Below are 14,014 nucleotides of genomic sequence, written 5' to 3' on the forward strand. Positions count from 1 at the left end.
TGCTCATCTGGCTGAATGGTAGCTTACAACTCCTTTACCAAATCTCATTTATTCTGAAAGGTCCAACTTAAGTGCTACTTTATTGAAATTCTTACCACAAATCAGAAGTTTCTTTTTTTTCTGTTTCTATAGCATATTTATCCCTGCCCTACTGAATCTGTGTATGTGGACATATTTTCCCCAGTATAACAATTTACTTATGCATCTGTCTTTCAAGAAAAGGCAAAAGTTCTCTTAATCAGTTTATTTTAATATCTTATTTTTAAAAAAATCAAACTTAATGGAATTGAAAGTTTTATTGAAAACAAAACCTTTGCTTTTGTGACCTGCCTGCATAGATGTGTGTGATACATGAAACACTTTTGAAACTTGCAGGGACAGTTAATGTTCTCTTATAAAAGGGACGGGCATTCTGCCCCATCCCCAACACCGATACATAGTTAGAGCTGTGGGCGTTACTTTGTAACCCTAACAGGAGCACACAAAAGCAGAAGGTCTGTGGCAGAGATGGCAGTGCTAGAGAATGGGACTTGGTTGAGCACTGGGTGTGGCCAGGACAACTGAACCACAGTGTTCTTACCTGTGAAAATTAAACTTTATTGCATGGCCGTTGTCTTTAATTTTCTGTCCCTTCTTGTGGAGTATTTTTCTAATGGATATGATCTCCCTGCCAATTTTAGACATTATTCTTAAGTATAGTCACCGTGTTGTTCAATAGATCTCTCAAACTATTTCTTCTGTTGAAGAACTGTATTCTTCAACCAACATTTATTTCCCTTCCCTCATGCAATAAACTTACACATGTTTAAAGCTAGATAATAAATTTTCATTCAATATATTTTTGATTCCTTTATGGAAAGTCTCAGGTAGCTCAATATAAATCAACAGTAAACGCCAAATGGATGGGACGTAATTTCATCTATTATTACAACAAATTAAGCTAACAGTGATAGGGAAAAGGTGAACACAACAGCTAAGTGAACAACTTAACATTCCATTTTCTCTGAAGACATTCAATAAAATCTTCTAAATGATTTTTTTTAATATTTTCATTGTTGATGTTTCCCTAATCTTGGCCAACACTGAACCCTGAATGCGACTGGGTTAATTTTCACCTTATGCAGATGAACTTTGGGATGGGGGGGGGCACATTTGTGATCTGTTCCTGTAAGACAGTGCGCAGATAAAAGACAAACAACCATGGACAGTCAGATAAATACAGCTGTACTTTTCCAGTGATGTCACTATGTCACACTATGTATCTTCGTAAATTTGATTTTCCCCTATAAATTTATATAGGCAAAGCTTGTCTACAATGAAGGCCCACCCTGAAGTTATTTTTAGTAGCTGCACCCCAATAAAAGTCCCCTTGAAAATTAGCTAGCAATTGTGGTAGGTGGAGGAGATGGCTCAGACTACATTCAGTTCTTAGAATTTGGGCTACAGCAGGCATTGATTACATGTCTACTCTGGTAGGCATGCCTGATAAATGTCTAACATTAAGTGTACTAACGATACCATTTAGTCTTTCAGAATGGAAGCATCGGGGACTAGAGAGAAGGTTCAGAGGTTACAAGCATTTGCTGTTCTTGCAGAGAAGTCTTTTGGGATTTTCAGCACCCACATGGTGGCTCACAACCATCTGTAACTCCAGATTCAGGGAATCTGATGCACACAGTGTCCATGCACATGCAGGCAAAACATTTACACAAACACAATACATCTTTAAAAATTAAAACATTAAACCTTCTTACTTTCAGAGAAATCTTTTCCCATTTCTATGCATATGCCAAAATGAATGCTAAAAGATTAGCTTACATTCACTTTTTACAGAATAACCATTTAACTTTTAATCAAATACTTTAGAGTCAATTCTAAAATGCCATTTTCCCAAACATTGAATGAATGAGCAAAGTTGTTTTTATGTATAATAAATAGGAAATTTATACCAAAAACTTAGGTTGCCTAGAAACACCCACTGATAAAATATTTTTCTGATAAATGTACCAAGAACACAGATAGCTTTGAAAGAGGAATGAGAACACCGTGATGGGAAGTGTGCCTACCGTCTAAAGGATAATGGGAATCTTAGTGCCATGAATGTTTCTTGTCTCTTTGGAAAATAGCATAATCATGTGTCTGTCTATCACAGAAGACAAAGGATCTCAACCAGCTATTTCTAAGATATCACGGCTAAGAAAAATCAAACCTAACTGAGTGCCTTGTGGCAACCCCACAACTGCATATCTTTTCAGTATTTGTCAGGATTTGATTTGACTGATAATAATACCAAAGGTTAACACATGTTAACAAAGGATGAGGAAGGCATCTAGCAAAGTCGGTGCACACCCAGGTGTTATTGTGGTTTCTCAGTGATAAGGAAGACAACGTGATGTGGATGGATCCACCATACTAAAACCTCCCATCCATAAAAATGCCAGACAAAAGAGCCTCTTCAGCAGCAGCAGCAGCATTAGGTAATCATATCTGATGGCCTCGCTGTAGTTTTTCAACCAACTGACAAGGAAAGATGCAGTTCTGAAGTAATAATTTCATGGGACATTATCATCAACTGACAGATGTCTACCAAATATGACACTTTTCAATTCTACTTTGTGCTGTTTTATGTGAGAAGTTCAATAAATATGTTCCCAGCTCTGAAACTCCCCCAGACAGGTTTGAAAATAAAAACTAAGATGGGTAATATTCATAGTCAGTTAAACAAATAAGTCAAAGTATGCATTTATAATATAGTTTTGTCTGTTGAGCTTTCTGGAGTTCTCAAAAGTCATCGCTATAGCAATTAAATAAATGTTTTTAATGAATACCCCCCTCAAGTACAGTTTGCCTTCCAGGTATATAACACAGCAGGTGTCTTGGGCAATTCTCTTTCTAAGCCGCTTTCATCATATTTTTCAGACACTCAAAGCAAATTTAGGTCAGAGTGGAAATTTATACTAATAACAATATTAGATTTTTCTAAGCTTTTCCATGTACTTGGTCACTTGAATTATTCTCCTCCTATGTTCTCTCTTTGGTGACACGTTCAAGGTCACAGATGTGAACACAGAAGTAGCCTTACAGCTAAAACATTTTCTGATGCCATGTAGAGACCTCATGACTCTAAGTAACCCCAAATGTCAATGGTTTTATTAACATTGACTGATACTTATGAGATTGTATTCATTTAAGATGCTGCCTGAGTGTTCAGCATTCTACATTCCGGTCAGAAACCCCTTAGCAGTTGTACTGTTCAATGGGTGTTGTCAATGCGACCTATATCTTTCTAGTGAGTTCTAAGACAGTTACAGTTTTGATTTTCTCTCCGCCAGCTAACCCTTATCGGTCAGTTTTCGTCTGTTCTTCTCCCCACGTAGAGAAGCCACAAAATCTCAGAGGCGTTCGATTAGAAGTCAGTACATAGTAATGTTAAAGAATGTTCTAAACCCTGTTTGATGGCACAAGAGACACCAGTAGCAGAGTTGAGAAAAGACATAATGCAAATAATGTGTGGAATGGTAATGGGCACCCGTGTGACACCCCAAAAGACCCACTTCTGGGACACCCAAGTGTGCAATGCTCCAGCACACGGAGCTTTCGTGAGGCATTAGTACTAATATACTATCCCACACGGACCACTTACGAGAGTGCTTTAGAGAAGGGGAAAAGGAAAAGTCTATATGCCTACTCCTTTTATTCCCCCAAGGAATACGTTTATTTTCTGCCATGTGATCACCTCTAATAATATTGCAGCACTTTTACAAAGGATGGATATAATGTCCCTGCCCCACATCTCCCATCTGAGAGACTGCAATAACAATTAACTATTAATGACAAGAAGCAAACACACTGGACTCAGCTGGTAGCTTGAGAAGGAGATCGATATGGGGACCTGTCAAGAGGATACCATTTTGCGCTTAAGAAAAACATGCTCTTCAGAAAAGTGTTCTGAGCACGGAATAAAATTAGTTTATTATTTTTGCATTATTATCACAGGTACATTTTCAGTTTTACAAGCCACAGACTTATTAAAATCTTCATGGGATAGAGTCAACAATGAGAAGATTGTACCTTCTACTTTCTGCAACTGCGAAATCAACCCTGAGCTTAATTGCGTGGTAATTGAGCTGATAGTTTGTGAGTGAGTGTGCCTGTGTGTGTGTGTGCCTGCATGTGTGTGTGTCTACATGTGTGTGCCTGCATGTGTGCCTGCAGGTGTATGTGTGTGTATGTGTGCGTATGTACCTGTGTGTGTGTGTGTGTGCCTTTGTGTGTGTGTGTGTGTGTGCCTGCGTGTGTGCCTGCAGGTGTATGTGTGTGTATGTGTGCATATGTGCCTGCGTGTGTGTGTGTTGGTTGCCTATGTTCATGGGGGTGTGTACATTTGTCTATGTAGATGCCCATGTGTGTGAATGGCAGAGGATGACCTTGGATATCCACCTTAGTTTTTAAGACAGTGTCCTTTATCAAATCTAAGGATCATCAGTTTGGCTAGCCTGGCTAGATCTTCCTGTTTCTGTCTTCCCTGTGCCCCCGTGCTAAAATTAAAGATATACACTACAGTGCCTGGCTTTTTCGTGGGTGTTGGTTATCCTTAAGATCTTATGGTTATTCTGGTGGGCACTTAACAGCTAATTCATCTTTCCAGTCTCTTAAATTAGCTATTCTTTTCTCTTCCCTAAATCAGTATATGGATTTAAAATTAATTGTAAGTTTTAGAAAGAATTTTAGGACCTACAATGTGCTATAATTGGATGTATCAAACTCAAGGTTGGAAACCATGGCAGCCTCCAGTGTCTCATTTGCCACTTATTATGTGTTAGCTTTTAGAATGGATGCAATATCAACTAAATCTTTATTTTCTTTATTTTCCTCAAAGCCCATAAATTCACCATCACAATGACATACATGTATATATGGTCTTCTGATCCTTCTCTTCGCACCTCCTATCAACTTCCTTCCCTTGTTCACCCCTTCTTTTCTACTAAAATGTTTCTAAAATTCTGGTTTTTGTTTGCTTGTGACCCACTGTCTTTGACAAGAGCCATCTGTGTGACCACAAGATTGGAACTATTCACTTAAGCTGGGTAAGGTCAGTAGTGGATACAAAATGAAGACTGCCACTGTCTGTCTCCCAGAGACTATCAGTAATCAGTAGTTCAGCAGTAAGGATGGAGCACCCTGAATCATTCCCATTATCCACAACTAAGTGTTGACGAGGTCTACCTTGAGGAAGCACAGTGCGTGTAACTGAAGCTGCAGCAATTTCATGACTGCAACTATTACACTGTGTCTAGAGGGCATTTCATATATTTTCCCTGTCTTCCAGACTTTATATTCTTTCCCCTCCTCTTCTGAAATGTTCTCTGATCCTTAGAGGGGTGATATAAATGTCTTACTTATGGCTAAACCCTCAGTGGTCGCTTATTCTTAGTATCTCAGGCTGCTACCGGTCCCTGCGTTCACTGCTGTTCATTGCAAAGTGGGTCTTATCTGATTAGAGCTGAGAGTAGTAATTCTGTAGCTATCCAAACACAGGTATGTAGAGAGCAGTCTGACAATGTGTTTACTTAGCTAAGCATCAACATTTTCTTCTTGCCTAAAACCCTAGGCATGACTTTTTGACTGGGTTTTCAGTACCCGGATCTGTTACCTCATGCCGAGTGGACTTCAGATCTAATCTGAGAACAGTTAGTTAGCTCCCGAAACCGTCATGCCACTGTTGCACATGCGGGTACATCTTCCCTGGAAGGTTGGTATTGAGGGTCACAAAGTGCACAGTTGGGTAAGTCCATTGACCTCTCTTCCTCTCCAGTAGCCTCCATAGCATCTGCAACTACTGACAGGCTGAAGCGACTCAGCAAAGAGGAGGCTTCCAGCTTCCTTCCATGTGGATTTCTCATTATAGAGCAAACAAAGTGAGCGGTATCTTTAGCAACAGTGTCTTATCCTCTGGCTCTGATAGCAACCAAGTCGAAAGGCAAGTGTCTGCCTTATTTGGAGGGGAGAGGGCGTGGGCTCTGGGACCTCCCTGATGAACAACTTCTATGAAGGTATCCCATACACAATACTGGAATTCTTTTGTTTAGTATCTCATTGCTACTAGGGACAGTATTATCCAGCCATGCAGGGAATCTCCCTTCAAACTCTGACGTATTTTCTTTTATTGTTATAGAATAGTAGGTTTCCATATGGACTTTTCATTTTCTGTTTGTGAGTTTAGTCCTCCTTTTCTCACTCCATCATCTTCCTAGCCCACTAATTGTTTAACCCTTTGAGCCATGCTTTCATTTTACCTGGACCCTGCTATCTATAACCTATTAAGCTCCCTCATTCCCCATGCCATATTGTCTATATGCAATTAAGTCCCTGCCCTGACTTCTGTCTAAGTCCCTAACTTCTACAGGTACTCCGGATTAAATATAAAAAATCAAGATTCAAAGCTGGACCCTTTATGTGAAACAGAAAGATGATTTCATTGGGGCCCTGATGCACCTCTGGGAGAGCAGTTGATTTCAATGGGGCCCTAGTGGAACCCTGGGAGAGAGGACATCTCTGTTTGTTTCAAAATAGATGTTTTACCTTTGTGACAAAATAGATGGAAATTTGTTTAAAATTTCTCTATCAAAATACTTTGTGGGGGAATTAGAAAGATGATTCAGTGGTTAAGGGTGCTTATTGCTCTTGCATAAAACCAGGGTTCAAATCTCAGTACCAACAGCAGGAGGAATATAACTATCTGTAACTCCAGTTCCAGAGACTCCAGATGCTCTGGCGTCTGAGGGCACCTTCACTCACATGGTGCACACAAACTCATGCAGAGACACATATATACTCGGAAATAAACACATCTATGAAAATACATTTCTTACCTCTTTTTGAATAATTCATCAAATTAAAAAAATTTCATTGTTATTGTGTTTTCTCTAATGTGAGGTTAAGATTTCTACTTTCGGCCACCACAGAACAACAGAAACCAAATGATTTTCCTGCTTTAAAGAAACAGCAAACCTGACAAAATATCCAAACAATGGTTTTCACACATTGCACAGCAGGCCTCACAAGACAGCCCACTCTTGAAAAGAAGAACAAAATGGGGTGGGTTCCTCTAGTACCTTCCTCTGCTCTGGCCAGAGAGAAGAAAGACTCCCAAAATCTCTGGCACCTCATACATTCAGAAGCCAGGGAAGTTATGAGGTGAGAATTCTCAAGGTAGGAAGAACAAGGAGATGTGGAGTTAACCAGAAGTAAGAGTGGAAGGGAGGAAACACAGACACACACACAGACAGATACACAGAGAGATGAAGACAGAGTCACAGAGAAAGACAGAGACAGAACGACACAGAGAGACACATACAGAGATAGACACACATACATGAGACACAGAGATATACACACGCATACATGAGAGACAGAGAGAGATGGAGACAGTCACAGAGAAAGACAAAGAGACACATAGAGAGATAGATACACATACATGAGACAGAGAGTCACAGAGATAGATAGAAACATACATGAGAGAAAGAGAGAGAGGGGCAGACAGACAGACACACACTTGTGAGAGAGGCAAAGAGAGAAAGAGAGAGAGGTTCAGAGTAGTATAACAATGAGAGGGATGTCCCTGAAGCAGGTCAGAACTTCTAAAGGGAAAGACGTTTTTCAGAACTTCTAAGGGAAACATAGAACAATTTTCAGAGCTCTGATAACTCTGGGAATAGGAATTAATCCTACTAATCGGTGTCAGAACCCTCTGTACTCAGGACACTGAGTGTGTCGGTCAGAACAGCATGTTTTTCAGTAGCAGGGCAAAAGCACCTCTAGAGAGAAGTCTGTGATTTTTTTTTTCTATAATGGATCTTCAAGCAAATATCTTAGAACTTACGAGCCAAGAAAGAAAGTTGAATATGTTTATAGGTATAATGACAAAACAGACTTCCTCACTAAGGTGACTGGACTGGGTCACATGACATCTATACTGTATGCTAACAAAAGGCCACTGGCAGAATGGAAGATTCTTGGAGTTAAACAGAGATGGCCCAGATTTATGTCTGACTCACAGGGTTTGAATGGAAGCCTCAAAGCATCCAGAAGCCAGAGAGCTGGTCTTATCCCTTGGTTCTAGTTTGACAGTCCTCGCTTATAGTTGAATATTGCTCTGGTTACACCAACAAAGCATAATGAGAGACCGAAAGAACTAAATTGGTTTCAAATAACCCAGTTATGTGGAGAACAAAAATTAACCAAAACCAAACATAGTAAAAATTCCCCATGTTTAAAACCTAATAAAATCTGTAAGGTCTGCAAAAAAATCAGAGGACGTTTATCTATTATAAAAGTGGAAAGAGTCAGTTTTAAAAAAGACCCAGAAATGATACAGATGACTAAATTAATAGATAAGGGTGCTGAAACAATCATCATGCTTATATTAGCAATGTCCAGGATAAAGGAACTGAAAATAAGAACATTGTAAAGAGAGATGGAAGATATTTGAAATGACTCAAGAATTGTTCCTTCAGGTAAAGAGAACAATTCCTTGGATAAAAAATAGTTGATGCAGTTAATGATCGATTTAAAGCTGCAGAAAAGTGGAGGAGTGGGATTTAATAAGTGACAGAAATAATCCAAAATGAAACACACAGCGGAGAAAGACTTAAGAAAGGATGAACGGGGCCTTAGCTACCTGAGGATCACTTCAGATAGCCCAATAACTTGGGATATAGAAAGTACAAAAATTCTCTAGGAAATAATGGGTCAAAATCTGCCAAATTTATGGCTGGAAAATACTTGCTTAGTATGCACAAATCCCTAAATTCCATCCCATAACTATAAAAAACAGGCTTGGTGCACGTCTGAAATTCTAGCACTGGGGGCAGAGTCAGGAAAATCACAAGTTCCAGGGTTGGCCTCTGCTACGTGTTGGATTCAAGGCCAGTCTGGGATACACAAGGTGCTGTTTCAAAAAAGAATATGCGGAAACATATTGAAAACCTTAGAACTACATATTTAAGAAATCCAATGCCACCAATCTATAGAAGAAACATGAAGAAAACTAGTTTGTAGAATTTAAAGTACATAATGGGCCAAAAAATGCCAGGACACAAGATTTAGAATCCTCTTCTCCATTACCATGAAAATTACATACATGAGACTGCTCAAGGTTGGCCTCATGAAAATCAAGACGCTAAAGAGAATCCAGAGTTTCTCGTAGCTTAAGTGTGTTAAATGTTCAGCTTGAGTTCTGATTGAAATTATTTACATGGAATCTGGGACAATAGGAACTTGGCTCTTTAGGACTCCCTGTGGGTGTAATTTTCTGCACAAAATCCAGCTAGTCAATATTAGAGCATGGATGTTCTATCGGGAACTCACCAAGGCCAGCTGGCCTGGGTCTGAAAAAGCATGGGATAAATTTGGACTAGCTGAACATAGAGGACAATGAGGAAGAATAGGAACTCAAGAACAATCGCAGTGGGTTTTTGATCCTACTGCACGTACTGGCTTTGGGGGAGCCTAGGCAGTTTGGATGCTCACCTTAGGAGACCCGGATAGAGGTGGACGGTCCTTGGGCTTCCCACAGGTCAGGGAACCCTGATTGCTCTTCGAGCAGATGAGGGAGGGTGACTTGATCGGGGGAGGGGGAGGGAAATGGGAAGCGGTGGCGGGGAGGAGGCAGAAATCCTTAATAAATAAATAAATTAAAAAAAAAGAAAAAAGAAAAATATCCTTGATGAAGGGTGAGAATTACATTCATCTGTGGGAATAAGGATAAATACTTTGAATGTAGTTAGGCATTGTGCTGGCTTAGTTAAACCTTCAGTTCTATGGCTTCACCAGCTCTGGGTACTTGGATAAGTTTCTGGTATCAAGCATGCTTTCTTTCCCTCTTGTTGAGCAGGCCTTAAGTCTTATTAATGAGCTGTTGGTTACCATCAGGTTATGTGTGCCCCTTCTGCACCCTTAGGGTTATTGTGTGAGGTTGTCTCCTAGAAAGGTCATAAACTATACCCATAGAGTCTCACCAACTAAGCATGACCCAAATAAGGATGACACCCATTGACATGTCACTGTGGAAGGACAATATTTCACAAAGCTTCAAGCCTGACCACCACCACCACCACCACCACCACCACCACCACCAACAAACTACAGGCAATTAAGGTATGCTGAGTGTGGGACAGCCTTCTTCTCCAGAAGGAGTACATTAGTTGGCCATCCAATACTAAATGGTCAGCACTGAAAAATTATACATACAAGCAATATTAAATGAACAGATCGTATTTATAAATTTAGGAATACATGCACACACACACACCACACAAAATAATTTAAAAAAGAGATGGACCATGAATTTGAAACAAAACAAGCACGGTGGTACATGGGAGGGTCTGGACGAAGGAAAGGGAACAGGGAAATGGAAATAATGCAAATATAATCACAAAAATTTTTAATTTTTTAAAAAAGGGGGTAGGTGGGTGAGATGGTTTATCTGGTAAATGTGCTTACCATCAAGCCTGCTGATATCGGGACATGATCCCTGAGACCCACATAGTGGAAAGAGGAAACCAAATTCTGTAAGGTGTCCTCTGACTTCTATATGCATGTATGGTATACTCAGGCAGGTGCACACACAGTCATATTAAATAAACAAAAGTAAGGAAATAGGAGAAATAAGGCAGCGAGTGATAGAGGAAGATACCTGATTTCCTTCTCTAGCATCTGCATGCACACACTGGAGCATGCATGCAACATGCACACACACACACACTCACACACACATACACACTCAAAAAAGAAAAAACTCACCCATAAAATTAATCTAGCAACATTTGTTCAAAGTATCAGGAAAAGTTCACAAGCTCTGCCTTCAAGCAGTGAATGATGTGGTTGTCTTCTCTGTGTTATCACTGAAGCAACTTTATAACCGCTTGACAGATGCACACAGAGATTTTTAGCTCCTTCTTCCCTGTTTCTTTATCACATTGCATTGAACATGAAGTTGCGACTCATTTAGAAGGATGCTCTTTCCTGAATTATCTCTCTTTTTTTTTTTTAGCTTGTGAAATCCTTCTCTCCAGGAGGACTGGGTGGGTGGTATTGCCTGTGGTAAAAATAGTTTCCCACTTAGTCACTTCTGTAACTCACCACTCTTTAGCCGTAGCACAAATGTTTCCTGAAGCGTCTTACCTGGAATTTCATCACAAATGATAAAGCTCACTGCTGTGCAGTGGCAGTCAAATATTTACAAACAAATATGAAGCGAATAATGCAAGCCAAGAAAATGACCGTTACTGAGGTGTGCATGCAAATAAGAAGATGAAGGAGCATTCCTGGAGAAAAACAAACTTTAAATAAGTCTATTATGAGAGTAGTAAACAGCACCAAAAAAACAGTAGGCTAGAATAGATAATAAAGCATGAAATAGTTCAGTCTTGAAGGCAAGTACTGGCCTGAGGACAGAACAGTCCAATGAGAATATGATAGGATCCATTGAGGTGAAGAAAGAGATCAGTAGAAAAGTCACTTATGTCTATTCTTGTTTTGTTCTTTAGAATTTTCTTTTTGGGTAAATTTTATATCTGCTTAAGATGCTGACATATTATTTGTTAGTCACTGTTCTGTTGCTGTGACTCGACAGCCTGACCAAGGCAACTGCTATGGAAGAAAGCATTTGATTGGAGGCTTGCTTACAGTTTCAGGAGTTTAGTCTGTCATCTTCATGGCAAGAAGCATGGTGGCAAAAAAGCAGGCACGGGAGCAGAATCAGAGCACAGATCACAAACTTCCAGCACACAGTGGTATAGAATACGCATTACTTTCCAGAAAGGGAAGAGAGGGACCGTAATGAGGAACTACCAAAGCCAGGCTGAGAAAGAGCACAGCAAATTCTGCATCTTCATGTTTGATGCTAAAGCAGTCTTCAGCACTCCAGCTCCTCTCAGCTTTGTTGACTGCAACACACTTCTTTCTCTTAGGCTAGTTTCACACCTTGTCTACGGCTCTCCAAGCAACTCCGGCATCTCCAAAATCTTGGGGCCTCCGGTACGATCCAGGCTTCACCTTCACAGCTTCACACAGTGGCCTCTCTAGACCTCCATGCAGGGACACCCCTGAAACACTTGACCTCAGCAACTTTTCTTAGTCATGGAGGGAGATTCTACAACCCCTTTCTTATGTCCTTGACTCTAAAGACTTAACCAAGTGACCAAAGTTGCCAAATTCTGATGCTGGATGGGACTGGGCCTTGACATATACATATACACATACATATACACATACACATATATATGTATATAGAGAGATATAGATAATAGTTACACAGTATATGTGTATACCATATATATACTATATATTTATATATAGTCTCACATGGTGTAGGAGGTCCTTCTGTATTTGTGTTGCTTCACTCCATGTAACACACACAGATATGTGTGTGTGTGTGTGTGTGTGTGTATTACTTATAAAAATCTGACTGTATGACAAAAACTTTAAAATTATAAGAGTAATTATTTCTATTTCCAATAATGCTTAGCAACTGATGAAATCATGCGTAGTAATATAATCTTGTAATCTCAGCACTTGGGAGGTTATCCTCAGCTACTACTTGATTTTTTTTGAGGTTAGCCTGGGCTACATGAGATCCTCTCTTCTCCATCTCCTCAGCTGTGGTTTGAGTTTTCCAAACTCAATAATAAAATTGATCCAGATTTTTTTTAAAATTAAGGGTTATAGATAATTTCTTGTGCTTTATAGTATTCATAGATAAGGGGCCATTAATGATGATAGTCTATTCAAGCCTTATTTCACCAAGAACAGGGCTATAGTAGGCCTTCAAAATTATTTGCCCTGCTATGTGGGTAAGTGGGGAAAAAATGAATATTCAGACTGCTGTACTGCTTTTTCCTTCAAAGCTAGCAGAGGGAGAATCTGGGGCTATTCAAAATTCCATTCAGTGGCAGCACATAATAATGTATTAGTGCATCTTGTCAGCATTTATCATATGTACTTATCCTTAAATTTTATTTAAAGGCTCGAGGTATATGAAAAGTGAAAAGTCACGTATTTGTAGATTGTCCTCATTTTCCAAGGAAAACAACAGCGGTGACAATAAACTTTGTTGGATTATAGATTCATGCTAGCCCTCTCATTTTCTTTTTTGTTCTAAAGGCCTGTCTAGAAAAAAACTATATAAAGATATAGGTTGGATAATCGTATTGCACCAGTGTGATTTTCCAGAGCTTAGTGGTTGTTTTTTTGACGATGAAAAGGGAATTCTGTATTCTCGTTTTTGTGATCCAACACTAGGTTGTTTAGGGGTAAAGAGTCATTGTGCTGTATCGACAGTTACTAGCAAATGGCTCCCAATTTTAAATACAATTTTCAGGTTGGAATTTATAACTCATACCTCAGTGAAGTATTTGTTTAAGAAAGGTCTCGATGCCCATCCCATGTTTCTGGCTTTTGGAATAATCAGTAGCTGTTAAGACTTGGACATGTGTAGTGTTGAGCCCAGAGCCTCCTGCCCTTCTCTGAAAGACTAGAAATATGCCAGGCGATGGCAGTGCACACCTTTAATCCCAGCACTCGGGAGGCAGAGGCAGGGGGATCTCTGTGAATTTGAGGCCAGCCTGGTCTATTTGAGGTAGTTCCAGGGCAGCCAGGGCTACACAGAGAAACCCTGTCTCTATAAACAAACAAACAAACAAACAAACAAACAAATGATTAGAAATAAAAGATGGGCTGGGGGGGGGGTTCTGTTGCTATGGCGAAGATTCCAGCAGAACATGCGCCGTCCTGGCCAGATGACAAGCTAAGGGTTCATGGAGCTTTAATGGTAGACAGTGAAAAACAAATACCGAGACCGCCACACTCGCAAACACCCTGAGCACCCAGAAGACAGAAATCCTTCAACCGCTCCCTGCTCTCCTCCAGGAGGGGTTGCTCGGCTCCTGACCGGAAGTGCCTATTGCGCATGCCCGAGGAGCCATTTTGAAAGTCAGTTCGGTTCAGTTCGGTT

The 14,014-nt window shown here is 40.0% G+C and overlaps 1 protein-coding gene across 1 annotated transcript in view; it reads right to left on the minus strand.

Moving 5' to 3' along the window:
• Window positions 1-14,014, minus strand: part of Ptprr (protein tyrosine phosphatase receptor type R) — a 227,848-nt gene that overhangs the window by 129,043 nt on the left and 84,791 nt on the right. The gene's annotated exons all lie outside the window — the stretch shown is intronic.

The sequence above is a fragment of the Microtus pennsylvanicus genome, chromosome 20 (assembly GCF_037038515.1).
Source record: "Microtus pennsylvanicus isolate mMicPen1 chromosome 20, mMicPen1.hap1, whole genome shotgun sequence".
Lineage (NCBI taxonomy): Eukaryota > Metazoa > Chordata > Mammalia > Rodentia > Cricetidae > Microtus > Microtus pennsylvanicus.